This window comes from Polyodon spathula, chromosome 2 (assembly GCF_017654505.1).
Source record: "Polyodon spathula isolate WHYD16114869_AA chromosome 2, ASM1765450v1, whole genome shotgun sequence".
Taxonomy (NCBI): Eukaryota; Metazoa; Chordata; class Actinopteri; order Acipenseriformes; family Polyodontidae; genus Polyodon; species Polyodon spathula.
The window spans coordinates 19,713,779-19,733,058 of NC_054535.1; the positions used below are offsets into that span (position 1 = coordinate 19,713,779).

Genomic DNA, 19,280 nt, shown 5'->3' on the forward strand with positions numbered 1-19,280 from the left:
TTGTCTTAACAGTATTCAGCACATGAGGTTCAAAAGTTAATCCAGGATCAAAAATAAGTCCCAAATTTATCATTTTGGATCTAAACTCAAGCATAGTACCATCAACTGACAAGTTTACAATATTGGTTTTATGTAACTGGTGGGCAGTGTCTAGCAACATAACTTGTCTTGTCACAGTTAAGATGTAAAAAGTTTTGTGACATCCAATTCTTAATATCAGAAATTCAATCAGCAAGCACAGAGGCAGCAACATCAACATCAGATTTAGTATGCACATAAATGTGGGTGTCATCTATATAAAAATGATACTTCAGGCCATGTAATCTTAGTACGTGACCAAGGGGAAACATGTAAATACTAAATAGCAGAGGGCCCAAAATTGAACCTTGTGGGACACCAGATGTTACCAGCCCAACCTCAGAACTAAAACCGTCAAGACAGACAGTGTTGATGCCCATTAAGATAAGACTGAAACCATTTTAGTGCAATGCCAGAAATGCCAAACAAACCTTCTAACCTATCAAGTAGGATAGCATGATTTACAGTGTCGAATGCAGCACCAAGATCCAAAAGAATTAAAATTGATAACATACCTGAGTCAGCTGACATAAGCTTTAGTGTGTAGCTCCACAGTCGCTCGCTTCAAATCAACTCACAGGACCCACTTGTTCTCTTTTGCTTTTAATGCACTAGCCTGATAGCTGTTATTAGTTGCTGTCTTAATTGCTATTTCAGGTTTTTCACTCCATGTTATTCGCATGATTCTGTATGGCACATGCAATCACAATGTTTAGAATCCTAGCCTTGTATCTAATGTATTTGCTTTTTTAAAAAACTAATTTTATTGCTTGTATTTAATGTACTGTGCCCTGTATTTCACTGTATTTAATGTATTATGCATTGTTCCTCACCATCTTGTAAAGCGCTTTGTGATGGTGTTCCACTAACAAAGGGGATATATAAAATAAATATTGATTGCTTGATTGTGTGGTAGTTAATTATTAAGTTGTATTTTATTAGTACAGTAAATATAGTTCTGTAAAACACTATACTGTAGGTCTTGTGCATATCAACACAAATCCACAGGAAACCTGACGTTTTAAATGCTCCAGTATAATAATAATAATAATAATAAGAAGAAGAAGAAGAAGAAGAAGAAGAAGAAGAAGAAGAAGAAGAAGAAGAAGAAGAAGAAGAAGAAGAAGAAGAAGAAGAATTGTCAGGTAGTTTTACGGCTTCCAAGCCCCAGTACCAGTACCAGACACTTAAGCAATTACTGGAAGAAGCGGGTTTAGTTAAAAGAAAATTCATCAAACAGCCATTTTGGTTTCAGGTCAACACCATTTTTTTAAAAGTCAGTTGTATTGATACAGTATCAGGGAAGATGCTTATGAAGTTTGGGGTTAGTCAAGTAAATTGTTTGTCAACTGACAGAGGTTTAAATTTAAAATATAAACGTATAAGTAGCGGCCATCTTGTTTTATAAAACATCACCATTTTCACATATTTGTATCCCATTGTTACTGGGACGATAAGCACCAACTTTGGCGTTTGTTGGACAAACGGTTTTCAAACAGCAGCAGTTTGTTGTTAGGGGCATGTTTCAATAAGATTTGTGGCAGCCATTTTGACATTAAAATTATTCCCAAGAAGAAGATTTCAAAAGGTTTTACTGAAAAATGCGTCACAGCGCCAATTGCAATGACACAGCAGGAACATTTTTTGAGTATCTGACAGCCAATGTATCCAGCTTGTTACCTGCCAAGTCAGAACCTGATCAGACACACAGCTTCGAAGCAGGAGCAGTTTAAAGTTTTGGAAAGAAAAAAACCAAAAAACAAAAAAAACAAAAAAGGACTTTAACAATAGGCTTCCCAGCCTTTGGCTTTGCCTAATAATATATTTATATAGGACCTTCATAGTTGACCACCATCACAAAATGCTTTGCAGAGGCAGGCTGTGAACGGTGAATTAGATGCAGAGTCACTTACAATAGGATATTGATTTAACATCTCATCTGCAGGATGGACGACAAGGAGGTTAGTGACTTGTTCAAGGTTGCACATTGAGTCAGTCAGTGGCAGAGGTACCTTCTGGTTACAAGCCCTGGACTTTAACCACTGGACCACACTGCCTCCACAATGGTGATTTACTCTTTGTTTTGTTCATTATGCTTCAGAAAGGTCTCTGCCTGCAAAAACTACAGCCTACAATGTATTCCCATTTATCTGTTTGTGGATGGTCACATATTATCAATATAAAATGATTATGGTTGGTGTGGAAGTGAATAACCTGGATGGAATTAGTTTCGCTTTCAGCTTTCATAAAGAAAGGAGAATAGGTGAAATAAATCTGACTCCTCTTCTTGCATTATTTCTGTTCCCAAGTGTATACTGTATGATGCATACTAAAAGCTTTATAGTAAAACCTAATGATGAGTATTCAGGATATACTGTACTTCCCATTTAAATTACCTTGCAGGCATTGGTTTTCCCAGGCCTCTGCAGTAGCCCAAAAAAATTGGAGCATCTAATATAAGTGTCAGTACTGTAATTCACACAGTATTAACTACAGTGACATGTTTCCTTATTGAATTCCTCTTATTAGAGAAATACTCTTACTTGGCATTAATGTATCACAAACAAAAATGCACAAATTGAAAATAAATTATTAATGTATAATGTATAAATCAAACTGGAAAATAGGAGACTATCATGAAGCTGGCTGAATATGCACTGTTGATGACAGTAGTTTATAAAGCTAAAAGTCACTGGCTAAGGAGATTATTGCCCGCTGGACCCAGACATTTTTGTTTCCACTATAATGTGAAAACTCAAGTCAATATCTGTGGCAGAGCAAAGCTCTGCCCTTTTTAAATTGGCAGGGATGGGGTTAATTTCCCCTACCTGTCTGGGTTTATTATGTTCAGGTGGCTGGGGCTGATTAGTTGATTAACTTAATTAACAATCAATCAGCACCCAGCCACCTGACATAAAAGGAGGCATCTGCTTCCCATTATGAGGAGGGAGCTGAGGAAGCAGGTTGGGGTTGGGGTTGGGGTTGGGGTTGGGGTTGGGGTTGGGGTTGTTTTTTTTTTTTTTTTTTAAATCCAGTGAAGGCATTGCCCAGCCTGGAAATCTGTATTTTTGTAAGTTTTGCTTTTTGCTTTATTTGTGTTTAAATATCTTTATATTTTGCCATTGTGCCCTTTTATTTTGTGTTTTTGTAATAAAAGTAGTATTTTTTTTTAACTGCAGTCTGTCTCTGGGCCTCTATCCACTCGCCAGCCTGTCACAATATCTGTTTTTATTATGCTTGAATATGTTTGTGAAGTGTATGATGTGCCCTATAGCCTGGAGATTGCAGGTTCGAATACAGGCCACGTCATTGCCGACTATAACCGGGGGTTCCTCAGCCAACTGTGTGCCGCCTGGGTAGAGAGGACTTAGGTTGGCAGGGCAAGCCACAGTTCACGGCACTCCAGCGACCCCTGTGGCTGATAGGGCACCTGCGGGTCTGCAGTGGAGCCATTCAGATCTGTGATGTCCTCCGGCTCTATAGATCTGGTGGCTTCGCTGTGGAGCCGCAGTGCGAAAAAGAACGGATTGGCAGGACCGGTGACACCACTGGTGACAAATAAATTTATAAAATGAAAAAAAAGAAAATGAAAACTAAAATAAACGATTATTTTACAAAGCATGACTAATAACACAAAATGTACATAGGTGTCTTTATTCTTGAAAAAACAACAGATATTTTAATATTCTCATACATTGTATTATAGTTGCTGTGGATGCCAATAAAATAATATGAAAGCACACAGTCTGCAGTTTAGCTTAATTCAAATGAACAAATAAACAACAGCTTTTACAGTTTCACAGCATTATTCCTGCATGCTTATCTACAGCGGGTTTTGTCTGCAGACTGGAAGCAGCAACACAACAGATGGTGGAAATGTGCAGAACTGGATGGAGTTGGGATCCATTCTGTAAGTGGTAATCCAACAAAGTCATGGCTTTATATTTGGAAAAAACAGGCTCTTGTGTGCTACTTTTGTTATACTCTGCACTGCAGAACAATAGCTATTTGTTAAGTGTTACAGGATAGGAAAAAGAGACAGGGAAAATACACTGACATACATTTTCTGCAAACCCCAAAATAAAACAAAAAGGTTTTCCAGTTATATAAGTTTAAGCTTAATTAATGGGGTCATCACTTTTTTAACAGTCACAGTATTATTATTGGCCATTTCATTAATCTTCAAGGTATATTACGGATCAGATCTGTTGGCTTGAACCCCCACAGCATGTCAGATACATTTTTTAGTAGATTTTTAAGCATTAAAGGATTAAAGGTCTTTAACTAAACCAATGAGCTGAGAGGGGCAGGCTGGGGGTGGGGGGGTACACAATAGCTGTAGTTGCATAATAGCTACTAAAGACTGTTGGGAAGGTGGGTAAGAATATATAGAAACTCCTGCTGTGACATAGTAACTTTACGAGCAGCGAAGGTGGCACAGTGATTCTACTGTATGATTCTGCATGGTGTTTAAATTGAGATTCCTCAATGATTGACATAGCGTCTGGTTCCTTTGGGGACATTGGAAATATGCAGTGAAATCTGTTCTGTTCCTTACATCCATATCAAATAACACAGTTTCAAGTGCCAACTACTGCACTGGTCAAATTCACGAGCAACAGGGAGACACTGCTTTTATATACTTTTAATCAGTGAGGGACAGCCCATTCTGATATTTATGGATGGCATATACGGTATAATTAAAAGTATTCAAAGTAATTTGTTACTACCTGTAAATCTGTGCACACTTATCTTTACTCACTAATTTGAGACACCAACGTGGAAGAAGCTCTTTAAATCAATGGATGGCAGAACACCCAATCACAGTGCAAAGGCAAACCAGAATTAAACTGTAGAAAAAAAAAAAAAACTATATTTACTAACTGGATGAATCACTGGCTGCCTCCACCACATTCACTCAAACACAAGGAGGAGGATTGCTCAGTCATGAGTCGTGGCTTGGAACAATGTGTCAGTTGGTTTAATAATTTATTAACATGTCCGTCTTCACACAGACTTGGCTGTCATAAAGCAGGGACAAAATGATACTATACTCTTAAAAGGTCAAATTCAACACAGTAGATGCTAATTAAGTATAATTATTCTTAGTGTTCAGAGTATACTTTTTTTGCAACATTCATAACATGTATCAATTGCTAATGAAGAAAAAAACAAACAAAACACATGATATAAAGCAACACATTGAAAAATAAAAAATACTTGGTGTGAGAGATACTTCAATCTTTATAAATTCAATTGAAAAAATCCCTAGTGTACAACTATGTTTAGTATTGCACTCTGCACCACAGTGGATTAATCTATTGTAAACAGGCTTTAGACTTTGGTGATGCTAGCCATTGTTTCCTTAGCCTCCAGCATTTACATAGATCTGCACATATGTCACCCTTACAATTTTAAATATATACAGGGACTCACTGCAGAGATGGCATTTTTGATACTGTAGCAACTCTGGTCTTCAGACTTAAAGCAAGAGATGGAAAATGGGATTCTGGGGCTAAGAAACTCATTTATTAATTAAACAGTGTCCGTGTTTGTGTCAGGACCACACCACAAAAACAATAAATCTTTTCTCCTGTCTCTATCCTGCAAACTCGCACACTCTCTCCTTCGAAACACCACACATCAACGCAGGCTTTGACTGTCTTTTAGTCCCCTCCCACACACAGAAAAGAGAGACGACCACTACTCTCATAGGGGCAGAGCAAGGGCTCTAGATGACAAGGTCCGCACCCAACAGCGCTCACAACACACACAGACACACACACACATACACACACACTCACACATCCTCTGTACCGAAACGAGTGGTATGGTCCCTCCTCGGAACAATACAGATCACGTGAAGCCACAGGACTAGACGAAACAAGACACACAAACAAGACAAAACAAAAGTCCTGCCAACCAGAACTAACCGGGTCACTACAATACAATCTGTTTAAACAGGGGTATGTGCAGGAGTTTTAAACAGCGGAATACAACAATTGAATTCTATCATTGTCTTTAACAAACAGCGGACAAATGCAGGTACTTACAGCAGGGTCCTGTGAGGGTCAAATTTTTATGACCCGATTCCAACCTGGATCCGCTATTACAGGACCCGATTTGTACCTGCAACCCGCTGCAGCACCGTCTTCTTACCCACGACCCGACCCGACCCGACCCAATTTAATAAGACCTGCAACCCGAATCGAACCTGCAAGTGTTTGGCCTTTACCTACTGCCTGCGTCGACTGAATCTCACATGCTCGCACATTCACACACACAGACATCTCTACCATTCTCCACAGATTTAATTTATACACTAGGCAGGTAATTTTCTCTAGTGGGCTGGATATATTTTAACATAGAAACATATTAACTATCTCTACTTACTTTGCTATAAAATGCCTGTCTATTTCTTTCGTGCCACCAGTTGAAAGGGGGCTACACTTATGCTTTCGCACAGATGATGAGGTTGTCATACACAAAAGCATAATGACAGGTTTTACAAGCAAAGAAGCCAGTCACATGTTCATCATTTGCTGATTCTAAAATAATTCTACACTTCTGATTTACCTCTCGAACTATTATCTACATGATATAAGCTATATTTTGTTTCACACACATTTTTTTATATCACCAAGCAGATGTGATAAAAGGATTTTTGCGACATATGAAACAAGCAGGAAAACAAACCAAGAACACTGCTTACTCCTCCCTAACCGTCTCCTGCAGTAAAGCACATTTACCTTCTAATACATTATTACGGAAAGGGTTACAGACGAGTACACTGAAAAGACAGAACATGTTTTTGGTGATTTAAATTCAGACCACAGCCTGACCCGAAAATTCACTTTCCGACCCGAACCCGACCCACGGCTACTGCAGGTATATGACCCAATGCAGGACTCTAACACAGTAAGTGGTTTCTACTCAGCATGTGTTACTGAAAAAAAGAGAAACTATTTTCCAAAGCTGTAAGGTCTGGAGCGACTAGAAGCATAAAAAACAGCCAGTAGAAGGTAATCTTGGAGACTTCCTCCCCTGACTATGAGACTACATGACCTTGGAATGCATGGAAGAGGAAGGTACTTTAAGAAGAATCAATTTATTCATAAGAAAAACAGCTGGCCAGACTAAACTTTGCTAAAAAGCTAACTGAGAGGTATCAATCATTTAAAGTCAAACACCTATTGATAGATGACAGAAAAGTCAAAAAACTCTGGGCCTATGAAGCAAACAGTATCGCAACTCTGAAAGTGGAGCGCATGAGCTCTGAATATAATGGACATGTTTATAGAATCGGTAAAATGTGGTTAGTCGACTTGATATTTGAGACAGCATATATGTAAAATCAATGGAAATATGTGGACCACAAAACCTAATGCGAACCCCACAGATTGTGCATTGACAGATCTTGAAATGGTGGAATTGGCAAATGATTACTTCATTTTTTACACAGTCTGCAAATGCCCCTTCCAGGTTTTCTTGCTTCAACCTATTATTCTTAAATAACAAAGACTGTGTGAATAAAAGAGAAACATGTTACCACTTGGAACAATCTACAACAGGAAGTCTACCGGAAAAGCAAAACACAAACTTCCAAAACACTGGTCTACAACTTACAGAAGGCCAGCTTTGAAGGAATGAGACAAAGCCGGCATAACATAGACTGGGGAAGACATTGGAAGGAGAATCCATGGTCGGTGGATGAATGCAGTTGAGACATCATGCTGGCAGTGCAAGACTAATTCATCTCAAAGACTAAATCCAAACTAAACAGACACCAAAATGGTTTAATCGATCAATCAAGCAAAGCATCAGGATATAAATGGGAGATCTACCTTGAGTACAAAATAAGACAAAAGAAAAATGAAAAGAACACAAGGACGTGCACAGGTATATAATCGGACATTAAGCATAACCCCAAACAGCAAAATAATAGTGAAGGAAAATGTCAAGAGCTAATGGTGGGGATGACCAAGCAATAACAACACAGTCAACACAAATTCAGAAATGTGTGCTCCTGTCTGACAAACCTCAAGACTTCTTTAAAGAGGTCACTGCAAGGATGGACACAAAAAGAGCCTATGACATCATATACTTTGACAAGGTGCAACATGAAATACTAATCCTAAAGGAAGTACACGCATGTGGATACATAACCAGTTCAAACATGGGGAAACCTCTAGCTAGGGCCATGTACTCTGTGTGGAGCTGCAGGGTTTAGTGCTTGGGCCCCTGTTGTTTCTTATTTACATCAATGACATAGACTGGGGGATAATTAGCAAACTTGTCAAATTTACAGATGACACTTATGCCTCTTTTCCACTGCACAACCGAGCTGCACCTGGGCCGTACCGAGCCCTCGCGGTGCAGTTATGGAGACCTTGGGTTGTTTTTCCACTGCAGAGCCGAGCCGTGCTACTGACGTCACACACAACCAAAGATGCGCAAACGGTGTTCAAAAATTAATAGACCAATGGTACAATTGTATCTTGTATCGCTATACTTTGTAAATATAGTTATGATTTTCTTTATAACCCACACATTGTACTGATTATATCGACTTAATAAAGTTCAATTAGTTCTGTTGAAGGGGAAAAAATGTTTTAAAAATATGATTTGCCAAAGATATGTACTGGCTGATGCAACATAATGACAAAAATCCACACTTTCCTTACACATTTGTAACACAGAAAAAGGTTAAAAAGGTTTTCAGATAAACAAAATGTATTTTCTTGATAGTTTTGAATTAGCATAGCATTGTGTCATGTACCAAATTATGCAATTCAGTTGGCAAAGTATACAAAATTGATGTGTACCAAAAACTGTCATGACACTTCTAGAGATCTTCATTTAACAGCACTATTGTAGGGAAAAAATAAAGACAACTGAAAGGCACATTAACAACAACGATCATAAAAACTGTCACTGATCTAGCTACTCCTGTGGGCGGGCATACATGACCACTTGAATGCCTCCAGGACAACAATGGGCCCTATTTTAATGACTGAAACAGACCCAAAAAGATACCCAAATCTCAAAATTAACATTACAGTATATGCAGCTGCTTGCCTACTCAATTGAACAGATAGCACAATTACATTTTGCAATTATAAACTTACTAAAAAGCAGCATTTTATCAGCCAATTAGTGAATTTCCCTTGCATGCAGTTTAACAAAAGATGGCACAGGTGTAATTCTTTTTATTTAAAATATATCTCCAATGTCTATGAGTACACTACACCAGTGTCGTATTAATGTCTTTAGGGCACAAAAAAAATAATAATAAAAAAAAAAAATACTATGACGAAACGAAATCACATTTTCTGACACAGCCATAATATTACACACGCGAAATCTCGTCTTTGTTAGCTTCAGTCAGGCTTCTGTTGTCAGCAAAGCTGTTTCCATAACCACCACAGTCTCGCACACATGCTCAGTCATTGCCGTACCGTTTATTTCTCTCTCGCTCACTATTAAGCAACCTGAACATCAGATCCGTTGCACAGCATATTATATCTCCTTGTGTTGTCGTCTTACATATGAGGACCACGATTTGGCAAAAATAATAATAATAAAAAAAGATCCCCACTGAATCTGTCATGTGAATTCACACGGACGAAATTGCGCATGCAGGGTTCCACCATGCAGACAGGAGAGAGCGAACGACTAACAAGACCTGAACCACTTGTCTCACTATTTAGCAAGCACCCTTGTTCCTAAGGCGCACGTTCGCGCGCGCGCACTCGAAGTCTCTGTCTGTCGGGTTATGTGGGAGGGGTCATTATTTGGCAGGCAGCAGAAAAGGGGGAAGCTATTTGATTCCTAGATTCCTAGATTCCTACAGCAGCAGTGAAGTGGTGTGGATTCATTCACCGTATACAGAACGGGTGTGAGTGTGTGAGAAGGTAAACCATACAGACCGGTGGAAAGCTGTGCTGGGGAAATAAACAGTGAATTTAAACACTTCAGCGATTTGTGGGGTTAGTAAATACAATAATTTGTTCCGTTTTTACACGTTTGCGTTTTGTTGAAAGATGCCCTGCCTTTGATTTGTATACTGTATTGTTTGTGTGGTCCCGTTATTCTCCTACATCTCCCATCATACGTCCGTCCCATTTGAATCATTAATCAGTCAATGTTCATGTGGGTTTTATTACACCTCGTTTGAATTAATATTTATTAATATATTATTTGTAAAGCGCTATTTTTTAAGTGTTTCTTTTAAATATGTTTTTTTTTTTTTTTTTGTTTGTTTAATCCCCATCGTGTTTCTAGTGCTTCTAGTGCTCCTTGTTAGGAATGATGTCTGATGTGATGATGCGCCCTTTATCTCTCTGTTTTGTTACTATATCATTTAATATGGTTAAGGCTTGTATTGGTCGAGTGTTTTTAAAATTGTAGGATTGACAATTTAGCTTTTAGCGGTTATGGGTTGAAGTATATTGTGCCATGCCTGTGGTTTAACACAGTACCGTGTAAAGGTGCCGTGCACTTGACTTGTCAACTGGAAACAAGTGCATTGGTTTCGACAGTAAACATATAATGTGGTGACATAACACGAATGGAAACACAAATTAATGTTTAACTACAGTACTGTCGTTGCAACGTTCAAGTTATTGATTAAGTGAGCGCGATCATCTTATAACTGGACAGTTTGAATAATACTGGTGCAAGATGTATAGAACTACTGTATTCTCAAACCATTGTAAGTTTATTTTCCCCAAAAAATAAACAAACAAACAAAAAAAAAAACATTACGGATTTGTTTAAATATATTAATGTACTGTAAACATAACGACCGGCGGTAATTGTCTATTTATTTCCATCTACATACATACATATTTATAATACATACAATAAATACAACTATGTAATACTTACTACCTGGCTAAATATAAAGTACAAGATAGTTATCTGTATATAAATCCTAAATAGTGAACTTCAGTATTGGAATTACAGTACACGGTAATTTTGACAGTTTTCAATGAGAAAAAAAAAAAAAAAAATCATTTGAAGAAAAGATGCAGGTAAATGCAGATAATACTGTGTATTTAAAAAGTAGTGTTTTAGCAACTCCCTTTTTTTAAGTTCCCTTTGTTACCACAGAGACATCTCCCAATTAATCCATTTGTTCATTGTTTGTGAATGCACTTGAAGAGTGTGCTTGTAGTTTTACAATGTAGGTGATATTTGACAGTATGCCATGATTTACATTTTAGTACATTAGATTTTACAAATGTTGGCATTGTGCTTGTATGGGGCAAGTCATTCTATTCCTTTCTTGCCTTGAGGCACAGGTGCTGAAAAACTGGGCACAAGCCAAACCCCCTTGTAACCAAAATGAACTGCAGAATTTCAGTACCATCAGTTATTACCTTATTATCCTATACATATTGAGCAAATTATAGTACGGAATCTAATCTCGCATGGTTTTTATTATAACTCTATTATATTCATACAAATAATAATAATAATAATAATAATAATAATAATAATAATAATAATAATAATAATAATAATAATGTATGCCAAATGTGAAAGCAGATGTCATGGTTACATGTCAAGGAGTTCAATGCATTAAGCATTAAATCTCTTTCAAACTGTCTTCCTGCTTGGTGGTACTGTAGTCTTTGCAAAACACTGAGTCAAAGCCCCTCTGACACAATGCTTGGCACCAGCTGAAGCAGCTGTCAATCAAGTTATCATTTCTGAAGTGCAATGTGGTCAGACACATGTATACTGGGGGTCTCAGGAACAGTAGCCTCCAACAGTGCTCTTTTGCTGAGCTTCCATTGCCCTGAGGGTGACTGTAGGCTTTCAGAAAATGTTTACCCAAAAGATGTGTCCTATTTTACATGTAGATCTTTATTTCTGATGTGCAAAATATTTTAATTTAGTGCTGGGACAAATATCTGAATAATCAAATGAATATTTCTTTACATGTATTCATTGGCAAAAAAAAACCAAAACATGTCAGTGTCTGCCAGACACTACATATGCCTAATTGATAGAAACCACAAATAGGTGTTTTGCCTTGCACCGATCGACCACCTCACCAGAATTTGACTGAAACATGTACTTAGATATATTGCACCAACAAGCATGTTGTTCAATGGGGTGATGCAAGCTTGTTAAAAAGCTCTCAGGAAACCACTGGTGCCAGTCGTCAAACATTATTGTCAACCTGAATGTTAAACATTCACCATGGTCCACAATCACGTGAGTGTCTAGTGTGGCATTAATTTCTTCCTGCCATGTAACATGGTGGCTACGGTGTGAGCCTGTCATCAGTGGACATGTACCGTACATTTACTATCACGTAATCATACTTAACTTTATAAGGCAAAGACTAAGCTACAATATACACTGCCAGGATAAGCTAGAGCTGTATATTTTATTGGAGAATCATCCAGGATTGAATCAACCACATATCTATGGTTATACCAGGACTAGCTCTGCAGATAAGTGGGTGAAGCAATGCAGGTGGTTTTCCCATGTACTGTGAAATTCAGGTGTGTTTATTTCTTAAAAGCTGCTTTCCCCTTCTTAAAAAATAATTTGACTTCATTCAACTTTTATTGGAAAGTATTCTTTGGCAAAAATGTGTAGTTGTTTTTCTTTTACTTAAAGCCAGGAAATCAAATAAATAAACACTGATATAAAGGTTAGATTGCAAGTTAATACCTTTACAGCAAAAAAACAAAACAAAACAAACAACAAACAAAAAAAAAAAAAACGGTTTGTCCCACACACCATGTTGGTGGTCATAGTACCACAGAAAGTCAGAAGCAATTTGTCTATAGCCTCCAGTGTATTCTACAAGGTACTGTAGTTCAGTAAGTGAATGTAGGCTAATTCTCAAAACACCACACATTTCAAGTTCTATTCTTGCATGTTTAATGGAGTTTATGTTAATGTTTAAAAGACTCATTTTTGATTGATGGCTCAAACAAGAGCTTCTGCTCTTAATTTTTTATGTTCTTCTTTCGTGAGGCATACAGTTACATTTTTAATGTATTAGATTTTATTGCCGCTGTGTAGAGAGTTTAATTTAATCTAAAGTCCTTCAGCCCCAGTATATGTACACAATATACAGAATATGCAACTGTGAAGTAAGAATAACACTGATCTCAATTTCAGGACAGCCAAGGAATATCATTAACTGCATTAATGCATAGTTTTGATTGACATATAAAAAGAAAAACTTATTTTACTAAGAAGGAAAAATATCAGTGCGGTACTCTCTCTCTAAAAGAATTGAATCTATTCAGTCTTAAACAAAGAAGACTATGCGGCGACCTAATTCAAGCATTCAAAATTCTAAAAGGTATTGACAGGGGACTTTTTTGATTTGAAAAAAGAAACAAGGACCAGGGGTCACAAATGGAGATTAGGTAAAGAGGCATTCAGAACAGAAAATAGGAGGCACTTTTTTACACAGGGAATTGTCAGGGTCTGGAATCAACTCCCCAGTAATGTTGTTGAAGCTGACACCCTGGGATTCTTCAAGAAGATTCTGGGATCAATAAGCTACTAACAACCAAACGAGCAAGATGGGCCGACTGGCCTCCTCTCGTTTGTAAAATTTCTTATGTTCTCAAGTGTTTCATTGGTCAAAAGAAGGTCACATGGTCTTCTAAAAAATCAATATAGCCTGAAAAAGCGGTTTATATTGCACATTATCGGGCAATATTGAACGTAATTGCATCATCATACTCTCCTAAATCAATTCCAGAACATTCTCGACAGGCTCCTTCACACAGAAAACACCTGCTTCATATGTGCAGAGATAGTTACAGTACTTGTACAAGTTCATTAAAAAAGTACAACATATCTTCATCAATTAAATGTAAAAAAGGATACCTTCCCTGTAAGTGTAAAATATATATATTTTTTAATGTTTCCGTTCCTACCGGCATTATCAGTGTTTCTTTCCCTCCCAATCACACCATGAGTGTTACAGCCAGCATGCCTCCCGCAGAAGTAAATAACATGACAACAAAAAATTGAACAAATCGAAACCTTTCTGATATTTCAAATATTGTTTTTCAACCTTTTTGCTTCCTGCCACCATTTTCAATATGTCTTTCCCTCCCAATCACATCCTGACTGTCAATTGTTCCTGTCCCACTAAACTTTTGCTTTGTTTCTCTCATAGTCATGAATTGCAAAAGGTTTCATAAAACAAATATGGACTGACATTTTTGCCATATATCAGAAAATGATTACCCTTCGGGAAGGCAATACTGACCTCCAGGGACAATACTGCCCTCAGCCTTTGGCTTTAGACAATATAATCCCTGTCCGTTAGTATTGCCCTCCCTCGGGGGCAATCATTTTCTGATATTTGACTCAAAGGCCAGTCCATGTAACGAGTGACTATATATATATATATATATATAATATATATATCATAATATATATATATATATATATGTACAGTCATGTGACTGTGAAAAAGTATTTGCCCCCTGTCTGATTTTCTGCATTTTTGCATATTTGTGACACTGAATGTTATCAGATCTTCAACCAAAATCTAATATTAGATAAAAGGAACCCTGAGTGAACAAATAACACAAAATTTTGATACTTATTTTATTTATTTATTAAAGAAAGTTATACAAGACCCAATGCCCCCGTGTGAAAAAGTAATCGCCCTCTTAGACTCAACAACTGGTTACGCCACCTTTAGCAGCAATAATTACAACCAAACACTTCCTGTAGTTATTGATCAGTCTCTCAGCGCCGTGGAGGAATTTTGGCCCACTCCTTCATGCAGAACTGTTTCGACTCTGACATTTGTGAGTTTTCGAGCATAAACTGCTTGTTTCAGGTCCTACCACAACATCTCAATGGGGTTTAAGTCTAGACTTTTACTAGGCCATTCCAAAACTTCAGATTTCTTGTTCTTCAACCATTCTAATGTAGACTTACTTGTGTGTTTCGGATCATTGTCTGGCTGCATGACCCAGCTGCGCTTCAGCTTCAGCTCACAGACAGATGGCTTGACATTCTGCTGTAGAATTCGCTGATACAGAGCAGAGTTCATGGTTCCTTCAATGAATGCAAGTCGTCCAGGTCCAGATGCAGCAAAGCATCCCCAAATCATGAGACTACCACCATCATGCTTGAATGATGGTATGAGGTTCTTACTGTAGAATGCTGTGTTTGGTTTTCGCCAGACATAACGGGGCCCATGTTGGCCAAAAAGTTCCACTTTTGACTCATCTGTCCATAGAACACTATTCCAGAACTTTTGAGGATCATCCAGGTGCTTTTTGGCAAATTTGAGACGAGCATTCATGTTCTTCTTGGTGAGCAGTGGTTTCCACCATGCTGCTCTGCCATGAATCCCATTTTTGCCTAATGTCTTTCTGATGGTCGAGTCATGAACACTGACTTTAGCCGAGGCGACAGAGGCCTACCGATCCCTGGATGTTGTTCTAGAGCTCTTTGTGACTTCCTGGATGATTTTATGCCTTGCTCTTGGAGAGATTTTGGCAAGACTGCCACTCCTGAAAAGATTTACTACCGTCCCAAACTTTCTCCATTTGGACAATGGCTCTGACAGTGGTTTGGTGGAGCCCCAGAGCCTTAGAAATGGCTTTGTAACCCTTTCCAGACTGATAGGCATCAACACCTTTTTTCCGGAGGTTTTCTGGAATTTCCTTTGATCGTGGCATGATGTGCCTCTAGAACCTGTGTGTCACTCTGATGGTAAGGGCCAAAGTTAGTCAGATTTATATTGAGCAGGGCTAGCCAAATCAGGCCTGATTGTTTACCAAAGTATTCAAACAGCTGACCCTAATTATCCCTTTAGGGGGGGCAATAAATTTTGCACACCTGAAGATTGCATGTTTGATTACCTTGCACACCAAACAAATGAAAGAAGTACCAAACTTTGGTGTCATTTTTTCTCTCGGACTCCCTCTATATACTACTATAACCCAGAAAAAGATCTGACCAAATTCACTGTGAAAAATGTGCAAGATTATCAAACGGAGCAAATACTTTTTCACGATACTGTGTGTGTGTGTATATATATATATATATATATATATATATATATATATATATATATATATATATATATAGTAGCATTTTCTGGGGCGGGTTCTTTGTAAGGCGGGGTTTATACATAAAGCCACACAACACAAGTCCAAATAAAGGTTAAAATCTGTTTATTATTTTCAGGCTTTGACAGCATTCTTGATAAATAAAAATCAAAACAACCAAAGTAAATAATCTCTGCCAGTGAGAGGTCCTTCAAGCGTTGTCTTTTCAAGCCGGGGTTTGTTTTTACCGAGGGTCGTTTTCATACAGAAAGTGGGTCCAAGTGCCGTTCGAGTTCTCCAGTCCAGTCCTAGTTTGTCGTTGAGTGTTCAATCCTTGTTGTAATTATCTCTGTAAAACCTCCTTCTCCGCAGTACACGTCTCTCTCTCTCTCGTTCTCTCTCTCTCTCTCTCTCTAAACACCACCTACTCCTTCACCTGCCAGGGTCAAAAAAAAGACAAAGAAAGAAATCCAGGGTGTGGTTAAATAGAGCAACTGATTAGTATCACCTGTCTGCAGTTTGGCTCTGATTACAACTGGAGACAGGGGTGGTTGTTCTGCTGCAGTCTAGAAGTTTCCACTGAGCTGTCCGTGGTCCTGCCTATGTGGAATACTTCACATTGCTGTCCGTGGTCCTGGCAGCCAAAAAACAAAGAAACCTCGCAGGCACATAACGTCCATCCATAACACAACCCCTGAAACCGCTACTATATATATATATATATATATATATATATATATATATATATATATATATATATATATATATATATATATGATACGGCAGGGAGGGGGTTAAAATCCTTCCCTGCAGAGAACATGTGAGAATGCACGTTTGGGTGGTAATGTTTTATTTGTTTTATTGTTTAGTAATCCCCTGCACCTGGTGTTAATTGTAGATTAGAGCCAGGTGCAGGGTATTTAAAGAATGCAGCCAGTCTGTTCGAGGCTGCTGGTGTGTGAGGAGCCCAATTGTAGGTGTATGCAATCGTAGTAAACGGTACCGTGTGAAGACCTTGTTTGTGTTTTTGGTATTGACAGGTAAACAGCTTAGCCGTCCTGGGTGAGTTAGATTACAGCTGGTGTGAGTTAGTGCTCCAAGAAGGAGCTAGGTGTTTGTTTGTTTTGTTTATTTTTGTTAGTGTTTATTAAAAATGAGCGTCAGCGCTGTTAAAATCCATTTCTGTTTCCAGGGTCTGTTCTTAAAGGGGCAATGAACCGTGAAAGTGGCATGGATCTTTCACTATATATATATATATATATATATATAACAGATATACTTCACAGTTTGATTACTCAGTTTGATTGATTACTCTTTCTTGTTGTTACGCTACATAAAAACTGCAAGAGCTTGTAACTCAGACACCATTTTTTGTATTGAACATTTTGATACTATAGTACTACTTTGGATGTTACTTCATTATTTCCTGTTGTATTTTCACACTGAACACTGCAATTGCTTACTTGCAGAGATTATGTAAAGCACTTTATTTTAGTGGACATAAAATTTCATGTGATTATATATTTTTTTAAAAGTAGCAAATTTTATTTTTGTGTTTTCACCTGCAAATATGATTTTTCATGTGGGTTTGCACTAGACATTGCAGCTTTAAATATTTGAAATGACAAAACAGTGGACGTACTGCAGCAGCTTTGAATTGTATTTCACCAGTCATTAAATATGTTAACTGCACTTGTTGATTTTTTTTCATGACTGTGTGCTGTGCTCTATCTTTGGATTTTAAGCATGCCTATTTGTAAAGGTAATCTATTTACTTAATGTAAAAAATACTCCCTCTGCAATAATGTCTGTAATTTCACCCCTGCCCAAGTCAACTCCCCCTCCACACTTTTGCCTTAACGACAACTTTACTCCCGCTGGGTGTTGACTCAGCAGAATCTGGTATCTATAGTGGTTTGCAGAAGTATTCACCCCTCTGCAAAGTTTTCACATTTTGTTGGCACCTGAGCGTACTCCATGACGCTTTCAAATTAGACTTTACTTGTAGAATCTAAAGTTAAAAAATGCATGTAGAATATAAGTAAGATTTACAAAGAAAAACAGATTCATCTCAACCCCTTTGCTACTGCAGCTCAGGTGCAAATGATTTGTTTGTAAGGTCACAAAATTTGTGAAATGGTTTCAGCCTGTGTGTACTCAAAGTGGTTTAACTTGTAGATAATTTCCATCACGTATATAAAGACTTTCAAGCTGCAATTCACATACTGATCAAACAAAGCAACCAGGAAGATCTAGTAACTTTCAAAACAAGTCAGAGATGAAGTGGTAGAGAGGCACAGAGCAGGAGAAGGGTGCAAGAAAATTTCAAAGGCGCTGATTATCCCTCTCAGCACAGTGAAGTCCATCATTAAGAAGTGGAAGATACATCACACCACCCAGACACTACCCAGATCAGGTCCCCCTCCCAAACTGAGCAGCCGGGCAAGCAGGAAACTGGTTCGGGATGTCAATCTGAAGCCAACAATGACCTTGAGAGATCTGCAAAGTTCTGTGTCTGAAATGGGAGTGTTCACACATCAACAATAAGCCGGTCCCTGCACAAAGCTGGCCTGTATTGACGGGTGGGAAGAAAGAAGCCTTATTCAAAAAGCTTCATCTTAAAGCACGTATGGAGTTTGCGAAAAAGCATGTATATGATACTGCAGACATGTGGAAAAAGGTTTTGTGCTCAGACAAGAGAAAAATTTAACTTTTCGTTCTAAATTCCAAGCGTTACCTCTGGCGCAAGCCCAACACTGCACATCACTCAGTCAACACCATCCCAACTGTAAAGCATTGTGGTGGCAGCATCATGTTATGGATGCTTCTCTTCAGCAGAGACTGGGAAGCTTATCAAGATAGAGGGGAGAATGGATGGTGCAAAGTACAGGCGAATCCTTGAGAAAAATCTGTTTGAGTTAGCCAAAACTCTGAAACTGGGGAGGAAATTCAAATTTCAGCAGGACAATGACCTGAAGCACAAAGCCAAAGCCACACTGGAGTGGTTGAACAAGAAGATAATTAATGTTCTTGAGTGGCCCAGTCAGTCCTGACTTGAATCCAACAAAAATTTATGGCGAGACTTGAGCAATTTTCCTGTGAAGAATGGGCAAAGATTTTACCATCCTACTGTGCAAA

At 38.1% G+C, this 19,280-nt stretch overlaps 1 protein-coding gene across 2 annotated transcripts in view; it reads left to right on the plus strand.

Moving 5' to 3' along the window:
* The first annotated feature begins 9,870 nt into the window (after positions 1-9,870).
* The window catches only part of LOC121331156 (catenin alpha-2-like), a 511,986-nt gene continuing 502,576 nt past the window's right edge, over positions 9,871-19,280 (plus strand). For both annotated transcript variants that reach the window (XM_041278373.1, XM_041278382.1), the window contains exon 1: positions 9,871-10,067. The gene's annotated coding sequence lies outside the window, so the exon portion shown is untranslated. The remainder of the gene's footprint in view (positions 10,068-19,280) is intronic.